We start from the raw sequence: 20,600 nt of genomic DNA on the forward strand, positions 1-20,600 counted from the left end.
ACAATTGAATCATGCTCCTGTTAAACATTTTATCTAAAGTAAAATTATAAAATGGTTAGTTTGCTAAACACCAGAAAATGAGACCATGTCCAAATATCTATGTTGTAAGATCCCAACCAGCAGTAGTGAGTCTTACAACATCAAAGAGTGTGCTTTTGCAGTGGCTGTGCCTCACTGTGCTGCTGACACACAGAAAAAAAAATCTGTGTTTTACATAGCAGTGCTGAAGAAAACCCTTTTATAGTTTAGCAATTCTCGTCAGTTTTTATTTTTAATGTGCTCTGAAAGGTCACTTGTGCTCCTGGAACCAGCCCCATACCCATGCGCAAACTCATACAGTAAGAAGACTCAAATGCATTTGAAAAATAGTATATGACACCAGGCAGAAGAACGTAGCAGGTATGGGAGGAACAGGAGAGAATGGAGCAAGGTTATATTTGTTTAAAACACATTATATCCATGTTTTAAATTCTCAAACAGTAAATTTTTAAAATGTGAGCTACTATGATATCTGATTATTAATATGATTATCATAATTAGTATTAATATGGATATAGGATGAATTAGAATAATCAAAAACATACAATTAAACATAAACATCATAAATTTATAAACATAGCATGGGTTAGATTTTAATATCAAATTTCTCTAACCCTTTTTATATCAGTTGCTATGTATTTAGAGCTATTAATCTGGCAGGATTTTTTTCTCTTATAGAAACTATAAGTTAGGTTTTGTTTCCTACTCAATGAGACATAGAACTATAGCTACCAAATACACAGAACAGTGGAGGGCACTGTAGTGTTCTTTTCATGCTGATACATCAGCATGTTACAACTTACTTTCTTGTTTTACTCATGTTTGTATTTGTTTGGCCGGCATCTTTCATTGCCTGTGTTTTTCTACTTGGTGATCATGGTCAAGCCTCACTGGGTCTGAAGTCCTTTATTGGGCATTATAATTCTACTCATATTACTCTAGTTATATTAAAATTAAATTAGATATTTTTTGGAAATAATTCCAGACTTGAAAGCCTTTGAGCAAAATTAAATACAATAAAACACAAATGTGCCCCCTTGGTGATCTGAACAGGAGCGGCTTCCATAGGCTCATGTATTTGAAGAATTGGTTTTCAGTTGGTGGAACTGCTTGGGAAGGATCAGGAGGTGTGACCTGGTTGGAGGAGGTGTGTCACTGGGGTGGACTTTGAGGTTTCAAATGCCCATGCTATTCCTTATTTTGCTCTGCCTCATGGTTACCACCACCTTTTACCCTTAGATTTAGAATGCATTGTTGACTCTGACATGACTCCACCTCCACCAAATTGCAAAGGGACAGTTTTCTGATTACAATCACTCCTCATTTGCTTGACATTTGGAACACTTCTTAATCTATTTAGTACTGATGTCAGCCTATAAAGTGATAACTCAGTAAGTCTAGTGGAATAACAGGTAGTTCCAATTGTAAGGATCTTAAAATGTCTCCCTTCCCTTTTCTTCCTTCACACTCTCCTTTATACTTGCCCTCGTTATCTTTCCAAATTGTGCCCCCCTTTTATTAAGTGTTGTTAAATATACTTAACTACACGAGTACAACCTGATCAGTCTGTACAGTGTTACTTGTATGTGTATGATGTCAGGACAGACAATTTGTTATTGGATAATAAATGAATGTGATCTTCTCTGGAGAAGAAAAATTCTCCTGCTCTCATCCTTGCTTAGTCACCTGTAGTTCTCTGTCTAGGATGAGGCCTCATGGGCTTCCCCTTGCCTGCTTTATCATGTCTGTTGTTATCTCTGTTTAGCTCATGTTTAGACAGTTGTATTGGTGAGACTTCATGGGTGTAGCTTCTGATATTTCTAGCAGACACCATCTCACAGAAAACCCCATTCCTTTACCTCTTACAATTTTTTAACCCCTATTCTGAAACAATCCCTGATCCTTGGCAACAGTAGTTATATTGTAGTAGCTATATCAGTTAGGACTGAGCTCCATAACTCTTTATTGTATTGGTTGTTTTTCCTATAATGGTACTTTTCTCTTGCAATGAGAAGTTTTTTTAATAAGAGGTAAGACCTGCACTTATCCATGTGTATGAAGACAAATAGTTAGCACATAAAATTATGCTGGTTTAGTAAAGTGGCAGTTGTAGGCTCTCTTCCAAGATTCATGGCTTCACTAACCTAGGTTTGGATAGGTTTCCAGGAACAGGTACAATGTCCCTCTTGTTAAGCGGGCCTTAAGTCCAATTAGAGAGCTCTTGGTTAGTGTATGCCTCTACTCTACCCATAGGGTTAGCATACCATGCTGGTAATTATGGTTCCTAGGTGCCACAGCTGAGTAGGACTTTTGGTTGTTCTCTCCTTTGAAAGATAGTGGCACTCCTTCCAGTCCAAGATTAACTAGATTTCCATTTAATTACACATTAAATAGAACATGATGCTTTTGTCTTTCCAGGCCTGAGTTATTCTGTTCACTACCATTTTTCCTGTAACATACACTTGTCAGCAAACTTTATGACTTGATTTTTCTTTGCTGCTGAGTATTATTCAATTGTTTACATGTGCTATATATATTTCCATATTTCTTAATCTACCGATGGGCATCTAGGTTGATTCCATTACATCACTATTGAGAATGGAGATGCAATGAACATGGATATGAAAGTGACTCGTTATGATACACAGTAGGTTAGGTACGGACTGAGACTTTGGGGTAGCCAGGTCCCACGGCAACTGTATTTGTGTCGCTTAACGAGCCTGAAGACTGATTTTAAAGTGGTTACTTTATATGCCCATCCACAATAAACACAGATCCTCCTTGTAGCACATTCAGAGCACTGTTGGTTTTCCTCTATAATTCCTGATGATGGCTATTCTGAAGCTGTGAGATATAATCTTAAATTAGTTTTCAGCTTGCATTTACCTGGTGTCTAAAGCTGTCGAGCACCTTTTAAAATGTTTCCAAGCCACTTGTGTACTTCTAGGAACTTGCCATTCACTTCCATTGCTTATTTCCATTGGGCTGTTTACCTTCTTGCTGTTTAGGGGGTTTGTTAGCTCTCTGTACCATCTGGAGAGTAATCCTCCATTGAGTGAATACCTGGAAGATTTTTTCCCTGTTCTTTGGGCTCCCTATTAGTTTCTTTCACATTTCTTTGGCCTCTTGCTTTCATGAGATCCTATTTATTGATTGTTGAGATTATTTCCTTTTCTGCATTATCAGGGTCTTATTCAAAAAGCTCTTCCCTGTGCTTATCAATTGAAGAATGCTCCTTATGTTCCCTCTAGCAATTTCAGAGTCTGATTTTATATTGAAATCCTTTATCCAATTGTAGTTGAGCTTTGTCCATAGTGAGACATACAGGTCTACTTTCATTTTTCTCCATGTTGAAATCCACTTGTCCCAGCAGCAATTTATTTTCTCTATTTTTAAAGTGTCTTTACTATTTGAGAATTTCACAAATTCTCACAATGTGTCTTGATGGGATACACCCCCCCACTCCCCTCTGCTGCAATTCTTCTCCATTCCTCCCCACTATTTCTTCCTCAGTTTATGGATTTCCATTTAAAATGTCTTGGTCCACTCAGTGCTACCTGTGTGTGCATGTGTAGAACATCAATTAGAACATGAGTAGCCCCTGGGAGGACACCTTCCCAAAGAAAACTTGCTCTTCTCCTAGTAGCCAGCACCTACCAATAACTCCTCAGCTACAGTTTAGAGTGTAATCACTTCCTCAATCCATGTGGGCCTGTTATCTGATTTGATCTTGCATAGTCCTTTGTATGCAGTCACATATGTGTTCATATGTGTGCAGTTTTCTCCTGTGTCCAGAAAATGCTATTTCATCGCACTTATTCAATGGCTCTGACTCTTTTGGTCTTTCTACTCCTTCTTCTGCAATCACCTCTGAGCCTTGAGAGAACACAGTGTGATATACATGTCCCTTTTAGGGATGGACACTCTACTCCACCGCCTCATATTCTCTGCATGTTGAACCATCGTCAATCTTTCTGTTAAGCATCATATAATATAAAAAGAATCTTCTCTAATAGGGGCCGAGGAAGGTACTATTCTATGGGTATATGTATACATCATTAGGAGTTGCTTTAATAGTTATATCCATTTAACAGGATAATATAATAATTGTTGCTTCTCCTCCAGGGCTAATACCTACCCAACCATGGGTCCTTTGCACTGATGATGGTAACAGGTGTGAGTTCCATCTTACAGATTGGACCTTAAATCCAATCACTAAGTGGTTGGTCACTTCCATGCTACTCATGTCCCAATTTCACAAGTGGACATGACTTTAGCAAGCCATTTGCTAGTGTGGCTTGCTGGATTGATTGATGATCACTCTTCTCCCATTGAAGCATCCATAGCACCTTCTAGCAGTGTGGAAGCTAACCAGTAAGAAGGGATGGTGCTTCAGCATTGGTAGCAGCTGACTTTCTCTGTGTGACTTGGGCATGTGTTTTCTTTAGCCATGGGGTCTCATCATCAAGTTCTGAAGTATAACTAAGAGCAATATTAACAGCTTGTAATGTTTGTGTGGTTCTAGGGAATTAATTAATGTAGAACGGTTTCATTTGTTGGGTTGTTTGTTTGTGTGTTTGTTTGGGCAGGTGTGATAATTGATCCCAAGGTCCCAGGCATGCTAGGCAAATGCTCTATCACTGAACTATACCCTCTACCCCAGTTCTTAATTTTTAAAATCTCCACCACCCGATCTTTCCCCTCAACCTTCTTCTGTCTTTCCTGTCAGCATCCGACCTCTTCCCGTCAGAATTAAACTCCCCTCTGATTTCAGTCCTCACTTATACTCCACCTCCAGCAGAAAATTCTTTCTTCCTTCTATGAATCTTCTAGTAAAGGCGTACGATGCTGGAAATGCTCATTGTAATCTTCATTTTCATTGGTGCTATTTCTCATGTTATATAATTATCTGACCACGTTCTCACATCTCAAAAACAAGTAGAGCTGGCTTTATTTTCTTGGAGTTGTTTAACCTTAGTGGAATGGTCTCACCTTAACTATGTTTTAGTCATAGTTTATTTCTTCAGAGAATGTAATTCTTCTATTGAAACATCAGGTTGCATTTTCCCCCAAAAAAACATTCAACTAGAATTTTTTTCTGTAACATAAAGACTTTTTTAGAATTTATGAATGATTACAAATTTTGATGATTGTGTATTCACTCAGTTACTCTCTCCATGCAAGACTTTTAAGAACTACCTTTTAAAATTATCTTTTATCTTTTTTTTACAGTCCAGTCACTATCTTCCTCCTGGTTCTCCCTCTGATAATTTTATCTAATGTGTCGGCTTACTTTCTGATTTTTATTTATTTATTCATTTATTTACTTTATTTATAGCCTGTAATTTATAGTAGTATAACCTACTATAAACCGGGCTGCTTGGCCCCTCCTCTCTCTCTTGCTTCCCTTGCTTTCTCTCTAGCCCTCTTGCTCCCTCTCTCCCCCTCCCTTCTCCCCTCTCTCTATGTGGCCATGGCCACCCTCTGTCTCTTCACTCTTCTCTCTCTCTCTCTCTCTCTCTCTCTCTCTCTCTCTCTCTCTCTCTCTTTCTCTCTCTCTCTCTCTCTTTCTCTGCTTTTCTACAATAAAGCTCTAATACCATGGACCAGCTCTGCTCATTGAGACCCATAGTGCTGCAGCAATGGAACAGGCTTCCCTCTAACCTCCCAAGAGAGGCCTTCCTGTGCTCCAGCCACAGCCTCCAGCCAACCTGCTGAGCTAGCAGCCTGAGCTAGCCAGACTCTCTGGTCCCCTCGGTAAAACCTGCTAGAGCTCTTCCCCTACCCTCCCTTCAGCCCCCAGGCTCAGAGTTCACCCAAGGGTCTGTTCTCAGCTCTTCTGAGACACAGTGGTCTGGGATGTCCAAGAGTGAGACCCTATCATCCCTGGCCCTGTGCAGCCCAGGGAACCCAAAAACTGGCTCTTCTTGTACCCAGCAGTCTGTGGTGTCCGAGAGTCAGAGCTTAGACTGCACCTCCTCCCCCCGCCCCCGGCTAGTGGGGTTCTGTGGCCTGTAAGGCCTGACACCTATTCTGTGGCAGTTCCATGGGGTCCGTTCTGCAGCAGCTCCCCAAGCTCTTGTTGGACGCGGATCTCTCCCACCCCTTCTTTTCCCCAAGTGCGGCACCCGACAGAGCCTGCTGGATTTAGAATTCATATTCAGCTACAAGCTCTAGGCCTCTTCTGAATCTATTATACATAAATTTATACTAGGGAACAATGGAACCAAACTAACCTGCTTCTTTCTTTCTTTCTTTCTTTCTTTCTTTCTTTCTTTCTTCCTTCCTTCCTTCCTTCCTTCCTTCCTTCCTTCCTTTCTTTCTTTCTTTCCTTCCTTCCTTCCTCACTCCCTCCCCCCCCTCTCTCTCTTTCTTTCTTTCTTTCTTTCTTTCTTTCTTTCTTTCTTTCTTTCTTTCTTGTTTTCTTTTTGTTTTGTTTTGTTTTGGTTGGTTGGTTGGTTGGTTGGTTTTGAGACAGGGTTTCTCTGTGTAGCCCTGGATGTCCTGGAACTCACTCTGTAGACCAGGCTGGCCTCAAACTCAGAAATCCACCTGCCTCTGCTTCCCGAGTGCTGGGATTAAAGGTGTGCGCCACCACGCCCTGATTCGCCTGCTTCTTTCAACTTCCATTTTTTCTTTTTGTTTCTTATCTTTTTTTTAACTTTCAACTTACTTCCCATTTCAGAACAATCTTCCTGCTGCTATGTGTTCTCTCTTTTGACACAAGCAGACCACCAGGAGGCTCATCCCTTTGAAGCCCATCTGCCCCTTTCTTTCCATGAGAGTTTCACAAATTCCTTCTCTGGACAACACTGCTGAACTTAATTGCATAGCACAATGAGAGTGGCATGAGGAAACAGGAGATTGTGTCTACCCCGTTACTGCTATGGGTAACAGAATCCTGTAGACCTAGGTTACTCTTCTCTAAATGAGCAAACGGGCTGAAATAAACACTAGGCTTCTCCATTCTAGTAACAGTTAAAGTTCATATTGAGAGTTGGTTATCATAGTAACTTGTCAATTCCTTATGAAAATCCTATGAAAGTACTTAGTACATTATGATTATAGGCCTAAAACCCCTCAATTCTAAGTTAAATTATTCTCACTATGTAATAGTGTTCTTGTTTTTCTCTTAGGTGTTTTCTTCATTGGCATTTCAAATGCTATCATCCCCTTTCCTAGTTTCCTCTCTAAAAAATCCCTATCTTCTTCCCCCTCCCCCTGCTCCCCAACCCACCCACTCACACATCTTGGCTCTGGCATTCCCCTATACTGGGGCATAGAATCTTCGCAAGACCAAGGGCCACTCGTCTACTACATATGCAGCTAGAGACACAAGCTCTGGGGGTACTGGTTAGTTCATATTGTTGTTCCTCCTATAGGGCTGCAGACCCCTTCAGCTCCGTGCATACTTTCTCTAGCTTCTTCACTGGGGGCCCTGTGTTCCATCCAATAGATGACTGTGAGCATCCACTTCTGTATTTGCCAGACACTGGCATACCCTCGCAGGAGACAGCTATATCAGGGTCCTGTCATCAAAATCTTGTTGGTATATCCAATAGTGTCTGGGTTTAGTGGTTGTTTATGGGATCGATCCCTGGGTGGGGCAGTCTCTGGATGGTCCTTCCTTCTGTCTCAGCTCTGAACTTTGTCTCTGTAATTCTTTCCATGAGTATTTCCATGAGATCCTTCTAAGAAGGATCAAAGTATCCACACTTTGGTCTTCCTTCTTCTTGAGTTTCATGTGGTTTGCAAATTGTATCTTGGGTATTCTGAGCTTCTGGGCTAATATCTACTTCTCAGTGAGGGCATATCATGTTTATTCTTTTGTGATTGGGTTACCTCACTTAGGATGATATCCTCCAGATCCATCCATTTGTCTAAGAATTTCATAAATTCATTGTTTTTCATTGCAGAGTAGTACTCCATTGTGTAAATGTACCACATATTCTGTATCCATTCCTCTGTTGAGGGACATCTGGGTTCTTTCCAGCTTCTAGTTATTATAAATAAGGCTGCTATGAACATAGTGGAGCATGTGTCCTTATTGCATGTTGTAACATATTCTGGATATATGCCCAGGAGAGGTATTGCTGGATCCTCTGGTAGTACTATGTCCAATTTTTTGAGGAACCACCAAACTGATTTCCAGGGTGGTTCTACCAGCTTGCAATCCCACCAGCAATGGAAGGGTGTTCCTTTTTCTCCACATCCTCACCAGCATCTGCTGTCACCTGAATTTTTGATCTTAGCAATTCAGACTCCTGTGAAGTGGAATCTCAGGGTTGTTTTGATTTGCATTTCCCTGATGATTAAGGATGTTGAGCATTTCAGGTGTTTCTCAGCCATTTGGTATTCCTCAGTTGAGAATTCTTTGTTTAGCTCTGCACCCCATTTTAAATAGGGTTATTTGGTTCTCTGCAGTCCAACTTCTTGAGTTCTTAGTATATATTGGATATTAGCTCCTTATCTGATTTAGGATTGATAAAGATCTTTTCCCAATCTGTTGGTTGCCTTTTTGTCTTATTGACAATGTCTTTTGTCTTACAGAAGCTTTGCAATTTTATGAGGTCCCATTTATTGATTACTGATCTTACAGCACAGGCCATTGATGTTCTGTTTAGGAATTTTTCCCCTGTGCCCATATCTTCTAGGCTCTTCCACACTTTCTCTCTTGCGTGCGCCCAACTGACCAGGAAGAACGACGCTGCAACAGGATCTTTCTGCACACGTTTATTCAGTCCTGTTTCTTCTTGTTTATATCTCCCTTGTTTATATCTCCCCCGAACCCTGGGCCTCTCACTCCTTTTATACTCTCTCTCATCCACGCACCGCAGGCCACGCCCCCTCGCCAGTCACGAGGCTTCAGCTAATCAGGGCAGCAGGGGCATATCTCCACCAAATTGGATTCACCTGTATCCTGGTACACCTGCGCAGCACTCAAGATGTTTGTGTCTTATATGAGGAAGTCAGGTGCAAGTCATATGACTTAGCTGCAGTCCCTGGCGCCTTTGGGACTGCCGCCACACCCGCTCCCCACATTTCTCCTCTATAAGTTTCAGTGTTTCTGGTTTTATGTGTAGTTAGACTTGAGCTTTGTACAAGGAGATAAGAATGGGTTTATATGAAATACAAATAATCTAAGTTTTCATTATAGAGTGATAAAACCTCATGACTTTAATATCTCGATTATAGAGTTTCCTTATGAGACAGCAGAATTACCAGTTTAGTTATTTCAAATTCTGTAACTACTTCACCCAGTACACTGCCTTACTTTGAAAAGTTAATAGATTTGGGAGATTTCATCCATCCTGAACTCTATAAGATTCCCTGGTGCCCTGTGTATCTCCCTTCTTCCAGATGATTCTAAAAGCAATGGTCATTATGAGGGATATCACACACATCCCTGTTTGGATAAAACCATGGTGGTACAGATAGGCTCATCACATTCCTAGAGTCCTTTAAAGATATTTGTCCAAGATAATATTCAGAATTAGTCTTTATATAGTACCATTTTCCTGCCGTTCAAAGACATAGAGTTATTTTCACACAATAGGTAAGGTAATAGTCCCCCAAATAGATATTTCACAGATAGTTCTCACTTAGGAAAACCAATCAATGGCTTCTAATGGTAGGCAACAGTGAGTATTTTGCTTATACTATCTCAATTTCTGTGCTGAGATACTGAAAATTTTGTATTCAGGAATATAGTCTAAAACACTGCTTCCAGAAAATTACATTTCATAAAGGAAAAAAAGGATAACCACGGAAAGAAAACTGCATCATGCTGTCTCCCTCCATTGCTACTGTGTTTAAGGCACTTACACAGCATCAGAATTTTGAGGGTGTTCAGACTTTCAAAAAACATTACACAAATATTCTTCCAAATTGGCTACACACTAAGCAAGTTCAATGACTGCCCAGAACTTGAATGGATCTTTGAAATTGTCAATTATCGCTCAGCTTTAAGGCTGCTGGTCAGTAACAGTGATGAGCCAACTTTGTTGTTTCTGTTATTTGGAGCTTTGTGTTAGGAAAGGCAGTACTCAGGTTGCCATCTATAACTAATGAATCCTGAAACACCCAAGGACTTGTTTTGCTGGTCTCATTTTATTCATATATTACTTTAGTTGGAAAAAAATCAACTCACTATGTAACTATAGCAAAAAAATATAGGCAATGAATTTTAAGAGCTTTCCTCAAACATTCAGCTTCCACCAGAAACAATAGCATTCAAAACTTACATGGGCTCTTTGGAAAGCATTAAAGATTCACTAGAATTCACTGCAAGGGACACTGTGGGCATATATGCTCATTTGGATTTGTTCTTCACACATTAAAAGCATTTCAGCCTTTGACACAGTCAAACACCCCTTCGTGTTAAAAGTCTTGGAGTGATCAGGGATACAAAGTGCATTCGTAAAGATCATATAGGCAATATTCAGCAAGCCAATAGCCAACATCAAATTTATTGGAAAGAAACTTAAAGCAATTCTACTAAAATCAGGACAAGACAAAGCTCTATACTCTCTCCCTATCTATTCAATATAGTACTTGAAGTTCTAGAGAGAACAATAATACAACTAAAGGAGATCAAGGGGGTACAAATTGGAAAGAAAGTATACACAAAATGTATCACTATTTGTGGATGATACAATAGTACATATAAGCAACTCCAAAAGTTCTACCAGAGAACCCCTACAGTTGATAAACACCTTCAGTAATGTAGTTGGATACAAAATTAACTCAAAGAAATCTATTGTCATCTTTTGTGTAAATGATAAACAGGCTGAGAAAGAAATTAGGGCAAAACACCCCTCAAATTAACTACAAATAATATAAAATATCTTGGTATAACTCTAACCAAGCAAGGGAAATATCTGTATGACAAGAATTTCAAGTCTTTCAAGAAAGAAAATGAAGAAGATATCAGGTGATGGAAAGATCTCCCATGCTCATGGATAAGTAGGATTAACATAGTGAAAATGGCCATCTAACCAAAAGCAATTCCCATCAAAATTCTAGTACAATTCTTTACAGACCTAAAAAGAACAATTCTCAACTTCATATAGAGAAACAACAACAACAAAAGTACAGGACAGTTCAAATAGTCCTGTACAATAATAGAATTTCTGGAGTTATTACCATTCCTGATTTTAAGTTACACTACAGAGCAATAGTAATAAAAACTGGATGGTATTGGTATAAAAACAAACAGGTTGATCAATGGAATACATTTGAAGACCCCAAAATAAACACCCATACCAAAGTTACTTGATTTTTGACAAAGAAGCTAAAAGCATACAGTAGAGAAAAAAAAAAAAAAGAAAGTATCTTCAATAAATTATTCTGGTTTAACTAGATTTCTTCACGTATAAGAATGCAAATAGATCCATATTTATCATGCTACCTAAAACTCAAGTCAAAGTGGATCAAAGACCTCAACATAAAAGCAGATATGGAAGAGAAAGTGGAGAATAACCTTGAATATACCAGCAGAACACAAATAGGCACCAAGATTAGCAATTTATAAATGGGACCTCATGAAACTGAACATCTGTAAGGCAAAGGACAGTGTCCATAGGACAAAACTACAACCTACAGATTGGGAAAGGATCTTCACCAACCCTTCAAGAAGTTAGACATCCACAAACCAAATAACCCAATTAAAAATGGGGTACAGAGCTAAACAGAGAATTCTCAACAGAGGAATCTCAAAGGCTGAGAAGCACTGAAAGAAATGTCCTTATTTATCAGGGAAATGAAAATCAAAATGACCCTGAGATTCTACCTTATACCCATCAGAAAGGATAAGATCAAAAACTCAATGGATAGCAGATGCTGGAAAGGATGTGGAGAAAGAAAAACACCCCTTCATTGCTGGTGGGATTGCAAACTTGTACAACCACTCTGGAAATCAATCTGAAGGTTCTCAGAAAATTGGGCATAATTTTACCTCAAGGTCCAGCTATACTACTCCTCAGCATATACCCAACAGATGCTCCACCAAACCCCAAGGACAAGTGTTCCACTGTTCATAGCAACTTTTTTTTTTTTTTTTTTTTTTTTTTTTTTTGGTAATAGCCAGAAACTGGAAACTACTCAGATGTCCCTCAACCAAAAAATGGATAAAGAAAATGTGGTTCATTTACAAAATGTAATACTACTCAGCATTAAAAACAAGGACATCATGAATTTTGCAGGCAAATGGATGGAACTAGAAAATATCCTGAGTGAGGTAACCCAGACCCAAAAGGATATGCATGGTATGTACTCATTTATAAGTGGATATTAGCCATAAAGTTTAAGATAACCATGCTAAATCTACAGACCCAAAGAAGCAAAGTAACAAGGAAGGTGTAAGGGAGGATGCTAGAATCACACTAAGCAGGTGAATCAAAATAGTCTTTGAAGGTGGATGGATGGAGGGAACTGAGTGAGAGAGAAGATGGAGAGGAGAAGTGGGAATCAGTTATTGGAGAGAGGGTCAGGAAAGTGAATAGAAATGGGGGCTGGAAGGGGGACATCTCTAGGACATGCCAGAGACCTGGGATGGGGTAGACTCCAAGCAGTCTGTGAGGGTGACACTAGTTGAGAGTCGTAGCAGTGATGAATATAGAGCCTGAAATGGCCACCTCCTGTAATCAGTCAGGACTCCCAGAAGAAGAAGGGAAAGACATCCACCCACCCACAAAATCTTTGACCCAAAATGTGTCCTGCTTATAAGAACAAGAAGTGCAGAAACAAAGGTGAAACAGGGTTTGAAGGAATGGCCAACCAATGACTGCCCCTACTTGAGACCCAACCTATGGGCAAGAAATAATCCCTGACACTATTAATTATACTGTTTTATGCTTGCAGACAGTGGCCTAGCATAACTGTCCTCTGAGAAGCCTCACCTAACAGCTGACTGAAACAGATACAGAGAGCCATAGCTAAATATTGGTTGGAGCTCAGGGGCTCTTATGGAAGAGATCGGGGAAGAAGTGAAGTCACTGAAGGGAATAGGGACTCCACAGGAAGACCAACAGAGTTGACTAACAGGACCTTCGGAGGCTCCCAGAGACTGAACCCAACAAAAAAGCATACAAGAGCTGGACCTAGCTTCCCCCACTCCCACATATATGGATGAGGAGCTTGGTTTTCATATAGTCCCCTAACAACTAGAGCATGGGTTTACCCTGTTGCCTGTCTGTAGATCCCATTACCCTCAGTGGGGTGGATTGCGTGGCCTTGGTGAGAAAGTATGTTCCTAGCCCTACAGTGACTTGAGGGATCAGAGTAGATTGCTACCCAGGGGGTACCTCTCTGTTCTCAGAGGTAAAGGGAAGGAGGTTGCGGGGCTGGGCTATGTGAGAGGGGACTGAGAGGAGAGGGGGACCTGTGGTTGAGATGCTAAGTGAAAATATAAATTAATGGCAAAAAAAAGAAAAGAGAAAAATGTTACGTGAAGATATCCATTAAAAATTTTTTTCAGGGCAAAGGTTGGTGGAAGCCAAAGATTTATACATGTGGAACAGTAGAATAATTTTAACTCTTAGGCAAGGAAGGCAAAAATAGATGACCTGAGCAATCCTGAAAATTAATTGAGTCAAGCCAATCCATTCTTACTTTGACCCTTTCCCCTGGAAGAGACATTCTAATTGTGTCCCAAAATAGCTCTTCTTAGCTGTTCCCCTCACTGCCTTTGCACTGCCATGTCCTCCTCGAATCAATTCTAACTCTCCACTCCTTGTAGACATAAAACAGTCTCCAATCCAGAACATGTTGGTAATTTATGGTTGTCAAAGCTTTTGTGCAACCTGAGGTTGTATCTAGTGTTCATCCATCCAACCATCCATCCATCCATCCATCCATCCATCCATCCATCCGTTCTTTCACTCACTGACTCATTCCAGGCCTTGTTCAGCACATGTACAGGGGAAACATTGCATCTTTGCTTTCAAATGTAAACCACGGTATAAACAGGTGCAGAGAACAAAACAAAAAGACAGACAAGGGAAAGGAATCCTCACACAGAGCACACTGAGGTGTCCTATAGTGGTCCACATGAAGATGTCCTGAATTCTCAGGGCATCCCATTCCATACAGTCTGTTTTGGGGAGAAATTGCTGGCCTTCAAAGATCTGTAAATTTTCTTTGAGCTTCATTTATTACTTTGGGAGAAGTGGTGTCCAGTCTGGTGACTGGCTTAGGAAAGGCATAAACTTCTGCCCTTCAGAAGTATCAGGATGGTGTCACGTATGAACATAGGAGTAAAGTGAACAGCAAATTGATCTGCATGCACAGGCAGAGAGAGAATCAGACTGATACCTTTCCGTACCCCAGAACATCACTGCAGATCTGCCCTTTAGCATCCATGCACGGAATCCTTAATTTAGATTCATAGGCTGCTATTTATGCACTTAAGAGTCAGCAGTGTATTTAACCCTCAGAGTTCGATTTTGGGTGTTTGTCTTTATTGCTCTTTACCTTATTTTTTTTCCATTTTTATTAGGTATTTAGCTCATTTACATTTCCAATGCTATACCAAAAGTCCCCCCTACCCACCCACCCCCACTCCCCTACCCACCCACTTCCCCTTTTTGGCCCTGGCGTTCCCCTGTACTGGGGCATATAAAGTTTGCGTGTCCAATGGGCCTCTCTTTCCAGTGATGGCCGACTAGGCCATCTTTTGATACATATGCAGCTAGAGTCAAGAGCTCCGGGGTATTGGATAGTTCATAATGTTGTTCCACCTATAGGGTTGCAGATCCCTTTAGCTCCTTGGCTACTTTCTCTAGCTCCTCCATTGGGAGCCCTGTGATCCATCCATTAGCTGACTGTGAGCATCCACTTCTGTGTTTGCTTGGCCCTGGCATAGTCTCACAAGAGACAGCTACCTCTGGGTCCTTTCAGTAAAATCTTGCTAGTGTATGCAATGGTGTCAGCGTTTGGATGCTGATTATGGGATGGATCCCTGGATATGGCAGTCTCTACATGGTCCATCCTTTCATCTCAGCTCCAAACTTTGTCTCTGTAACTCCTTCCATGGGTGTTTTGATCCCACTTCTAAGGAGGGGCATAGTGTCCACACTTCAGTCTTCATTTTTTTTTTCAGTTTCATGTGTTTAGGAAATTGTATCTTATATCTTGGGTATCCTAGGTTTTGGGCTAATATCCACTTATCAGTGAGTACATATTGTGTGAGTTCCTTTGTGAATGTGTTACCTCACTCAGGATGATGCCCTCCAGGTCCATCCATTTGGCTAGGAATTTCATAAATTCATTCTTTTTAATAGCTGAGTAGTACTCCATTATGTAGATGTACCACATTTTCTGTATCCATTACTCTGTTGAGGGGCATCTAGGTTCTTTCCAGCTTCTGGCTATTATAAATAAGGCTGCTATGAACATAGTGGAGCATGTGTCCTTCTTACCAGTTGGGGCATCTTCTGGATATATGCCCAGGAGAGGTATTGCTGGATCCTCTGGTAGTACTATGTCCAATTTTCTGAGGAACCGCCAGACGGATTTCCAGAGTGGTTGTACAAGCCTGCAATCCCACCAACAATGGAGGAGTATTCCTCTTTCTCCACATCCACGCCAGCATCTGCTGTCACCTGAATTTTTGATCTTAGCCATTCTGACTGGTGTGAGGTGGAATCTCAGGGTTGCTTTGATTTGCATTTTCCTGATGATTAAGGATGTTGAACATTTTTTCAGGTGCTTCTCTGCCATTTGGTATTCCTCAGGTGAGAATTCTTTGTTCAGTTCTGAGCCCCATTTTTTAATGGGGTTATTTGATTTTCTGAAGTCCACCTTCTTGAGTTCTTTATATATGTTGGATATTAGTCCCCTATCTGATTTAGGATAGGTAAAGATCCTTTCCCAATCTGTTGGTGGTCTTTTTGTCTTATTGACGGTGTCTTTTGCCTTGCAGAAACTTTGGAGTTTCATTAGGTCCCATTTGTCAATTCTCGATCTTACAGCACAAGCCATTGCTGTTCTGTTCAGGAATTTTTCCCCTGTACCCATATCTTCAAGGCTTTTCCCCACTTTCTCCTCTATAAGTTTCAGTGTCTCTGGTTTTATGTGAAGTTCCTTGATCCACTTAGATTTGACCTTAGTACAAGGAGATAAGTATGGATCGATTCGCATTCTTCTACACGATAACAACCAGTTGTGCCAGCACCAATTGTTGAAAATGCTGTCTTTCTTCCACTGGATGGTTTTAGCTCCCTTGTCGAAGATCAAGTGACCATAAGTGTGTGGGTTCATTTCTGGGTCTTCAATTCTGTTCCATTGGTCTACTTGTCTGTCTCTATACCAGTACCATGCAGTTTTTATCACAATTGCTCTGTAGTAAAGCTTTAGGTCAGGCATGGTGATTTCACCAGAGGTTCTTTTATCCTTGAGAAGAGTTTTTGCTATCCTAGGTTTTTTGTTATTCCAGATGAATTTGGAGATTGCCCTTTCTAATTCGTTGAAGAATTGAGTTGGAATTTTGATGGGGATTGCATTGAATCTGTAGATTGCTTTTGGCAGATAGCCATTTTTACAATGTTGATCGTGCCAATCCATGAGCATGGGAGATCTTTCCATCTTCTGAGATCTTCTTTAATTTCTTTCTTCAGAGACTTGAAGTTTTTATCATATAGATCTTTCACTTCCTTAGTTAAAGTCACGCCAAGATATTTTATATTATTTGTGACTATTGAGAAGGGTGTTGTTTCCCTAATTTCTTTCTCAGCCTGTGTATTCTTTGTGTAGAGAAAGGCCATTGACTTGTTTGAGTTAATTTTATATCCAGCTACTTCACCGAAGCTGTTTATCAGGTTTAGGAGTTCTCTGGTGGAATTTTTAGGGTCACTTATATATACTATCATATCATCTGCAAAAAGCGATATTTTGACTTCCTCTTTTCCAATTTGTATCCCCTTGTTCTCCTTTTGTTGTCGAATTGCTCTGGCTAATACTTCAAGTACTATGTTGAAAAGGTAGGGAGAAAGTGGGCAGCCTTGTCTAGTCCCTGATTTTAGTGGGATTGCTTCCAGCTTCTCTCCATTTACTTTGATGTTGGCTACTGGTTTGCTGTAGATTGCTTTTATCATGTTTAGGTATGGGCCTTGAATTCCTGATCTTTCCAAGACTTTTATCATGAATGGGTGTTGGATCTTGTCAAATGCTTTTTCTGCATCTAACGAGATGATCATGTGGTTTTTGTCTTTGAGTTTGTTTATATAATGGATTACACTGATGGATTTTCGTATATTAAACCATCCCTGCATCCCTGGAATAAAACCTACTTGGTCAGGATGGATGATTGCTTTAATGTGTTCTTGGATTCGGGTAGCGAGAATTTTATTGAGGATTTTTGCATCGATATTCATAAGAGAAATTGATCTGAAGTTCTCTATCTTTGTTGGATCTTTCTGTGGTTTAGGTATCAGAGTAATAGTGGCTTCATAAAATGAGTTGGGTAGAGTACCTTCTACTTCTATTTTGTGAAATAGTTGTGCAGAACTGGAATTAGACCTTCTTTGAAAGTCTGATAGAACTCTGCACTAAACCCGTCTGGTCCTGGGCTTTTTTGGCTGGGAGACTATTAATAACTGCTTCTATTTCTTTAAGGGATATGGGACTGTTTAGAAGGTCAACTTGATCCTGATTCAACTTTGGTACCTGGTATCTGTCCAGAAATTTGTCCATTTCGTCCAGGTTTTCCAGTTTTGTTGAGTATAGCCTTTTGTAGAAGGATCTGATGGTGTTTTGGATTTCTTCAGGATCTGTTGTTATGTCTCCCTTTTCATTTCTGATTTTGTTAATTAGGATTTTGTCCCTGTGCCCTCTAGTGAGTCTAGCTAAGGGTTTATCTATTTTGTTGATTTTCTCAAAGAACCAACTCCTCGTTTGGTTAATTCTTTGAATAGTTCTTCTTGTTTCCGCTTGGTTGATTTCACCCCTGAGTCTGATTATTTCCTGCCGTCTACTCCTCTTGGGTGAATTTGCTTCCTTTTAGATGTGTTGTCAAGCTGCTAGTATGTGCTCTCTCTCGTTTCTTCTTGGAGGCACTCAGAGCTATGAGTTTCCCTCTTAGAAATGATTTCATTGTGTCCCATAGGTTTGGGTACGTTGTGGCTTCATATTCATTAAACTCTAAAAAGTCTTTAATTTCTTTCTTTATTCCTTCCTTGACCAAGGTATCATTGAGAAGAGTGTTGTTCAGTTTCCACGTGAATGTTGGCTTTCCATTACTTATGTTGTTATTGAAGATCAGTCTTAGGCCATGGTGGTCTGATAGGATACATGGGACAATTTCAATATTTTTGTATTTGTTGAGGCCTGTTTTGTGACCAATTATATGGTCAATTTTGGAGAAGGTCCCATGAGGTGCTGAGAAGAAGGTATATCCTTTTGTTTTAGAATAAAATGTTCTGTAGATATCTGTCAGGTCCATTTGTTTCATAACTTCTGTTAGTTTCACTGTGTCTCTGTTTAGTTTCTGTTTCCACGATCTGTCCATTGATGAAAGTGGTGTGTTGAAGTCTCCCACTATTATTGTGTGAGGTGCAATGTGTGCTTTGAGCTTTACTAAAGTGTCTTGAATGAATGTGGCTGCCCTTGCATTTGGAGAGTAGATATTCAGAATTGAGAGTTCCTCTTGGAGGATTTTACCTTTGATGAGTATGAAGTGTCCCTCCTTGTCTTTTTTGATAACTTTGGGTTGGAAGTCGATTTTATCTGATATTAGAATGGCTACTCCAGCTTGTTTCTTCAGACCATTTGCTTGGAAAATTGTTTTCCAGCCTTTCACTCTGACGTAGTGTCTGTCTTTTTCCCTGAGATGGGTTTCCTGTAAGCAGCAGAATGTTGGGTCCTGTTTGTGTAGCCACTTTGTTAATCTATGTCTTTTTATTGGGGAATTGAGTCCATTGATATTAAGAGATATTAAGGAAAAGTAATTGTTGATTCTTTTTATTTTTGTTGTTAGGGTTGGCATACTGTTCTTGTGGCTGTCTTCTTTTTGGTTTGTTGAGAGATTACTTTCTTGCTTGTTCTAGGGCGTGATTTCCGTCCTTGTATTGCTTCTTTTCTGTTATTATCCTTTGAAGAGCTGGATTCGTGGAAAGATATTGTGTGAATTTCTTTTTGTCGTGAAATACTTTGGTTTCTCCATCTATGGTAATTGAGAGTGTGGCCGGATATAGTAGCCTGGGCTGGGATTTGTGTTCTCTTAGTGTCTGTATAACATCTGTCCAGGCTCTTCTGGCTTTCATAGTCTCTGGTGAAAAGTCTGGTGTAATTCTGATAGGCCTTCCTTTATATGTTACTTGACCTTTCTCCCTTACTGCTTTTAATATTCTATCTTTATTTAGTGCATTTGTTGTTCTGATTATTATGTGTCGGGAGGAATTTCTTTTCTGGTCCAGTCTATTTGGAGTTCTGTAGGCTTCTTGTATGATCATGGGCATTTCTTTCTTTATGTTTGGGAAGTTTTCTTCTATTACTTTGGTGAAGATATTAGCTGGCCCTTTAAGTTGAAAATCTTCATTCTCATCAATTCCTATTATCCGTAGGTTTGGTCTTCTCATTGTGTCCTGGATTTCCTGGATGTTTTGAGTTAGGATCCTTTTGCATTTTGTATTTTCTTTGACTGTTGTGTCGATGTTCTCTATGGAATCTTCTGCACCTGAGATTCTCTCTTCCATTTCTTGTATTCTGTTGCTGATGCTCGCATCTATGGTTCCAGATCTCTTTCCTAGGGTTTCTATCTCCAGCGTTGCCTCGCTTTGGGTTTTCTTTATTGTGTCTACTTCCCCTTTTAGTTCTGGTATGGTTTTGTTCATTTCCATCACCTGTTTGGATGTGTTTTCCTGTTTTTCTTTAAGGACTTCTACCTGTTTGGTTGTGTTTTCCTGCTTTTCTTTAAGGACCTGTAACTCTTTAGCAGTGCTCTCCTGTAATTCTTTAAGTGACTTATGAAAGTCCTTCTTGATGTCCTCTATCATCCTCATGAGAAATGTTTTTAAATCTGGGTCTAGATTTTCGGTTGTGTTGGGGTGCCCAGGACTAGGTGGGGTGGGAGTGCTGCGTTCTGACGATGGTGAGTGGTCTTGATTTCTGTTAGTAGGATTCTTACGTTTGCATTTCGCCATCTGGTAATCTCTGAAGCTAGCTGTTATAGTTGTCACTGTTAAGAGCTTGCTCTTCAGGTGACTCTGTTAGCCTCTATAAGCAGACCTGGGAGGGTAGCTCTCTCCTTAGTTTCAGTGGGCAGAGTATTCTCTGCAGGCAAGCTCTCTTCTTGCAGGGAGGGTACCCAGATATCTGGTGTTCGAACCAGACTCCTGGCAGAAGTTGTGTTCTACTCACTAGTGGTCTTAGGATCCCGTGTGGACTCCTGTGTGGGCCCTTGCGGGTGTCAGGCGACTCCGCTGGCAAGGTACCCTGGGGCTCGAGTGGAGCGGAAGGGGCTTGTGTCTCTTTACCTTTTTTTTGAGACAGGGTGTCTTACTGAAACTGGGTGCTCACCGATTGCTTGGATTGGCTGTCCAGTGAGATATTCCTTTCCATCTCCC

This window comes from Mus musculus, chromosome 17 (assembly GCF_000001635.26).
Source record: "Mus musculus strain C57BL/6J chromosome 17, GRCm38.p6 C57BL/6J".
NCBI lineage: Eukaryota > Metazoa > Chordata > Mammalia > Rodentia > Muridae > Mus > Mus musculus.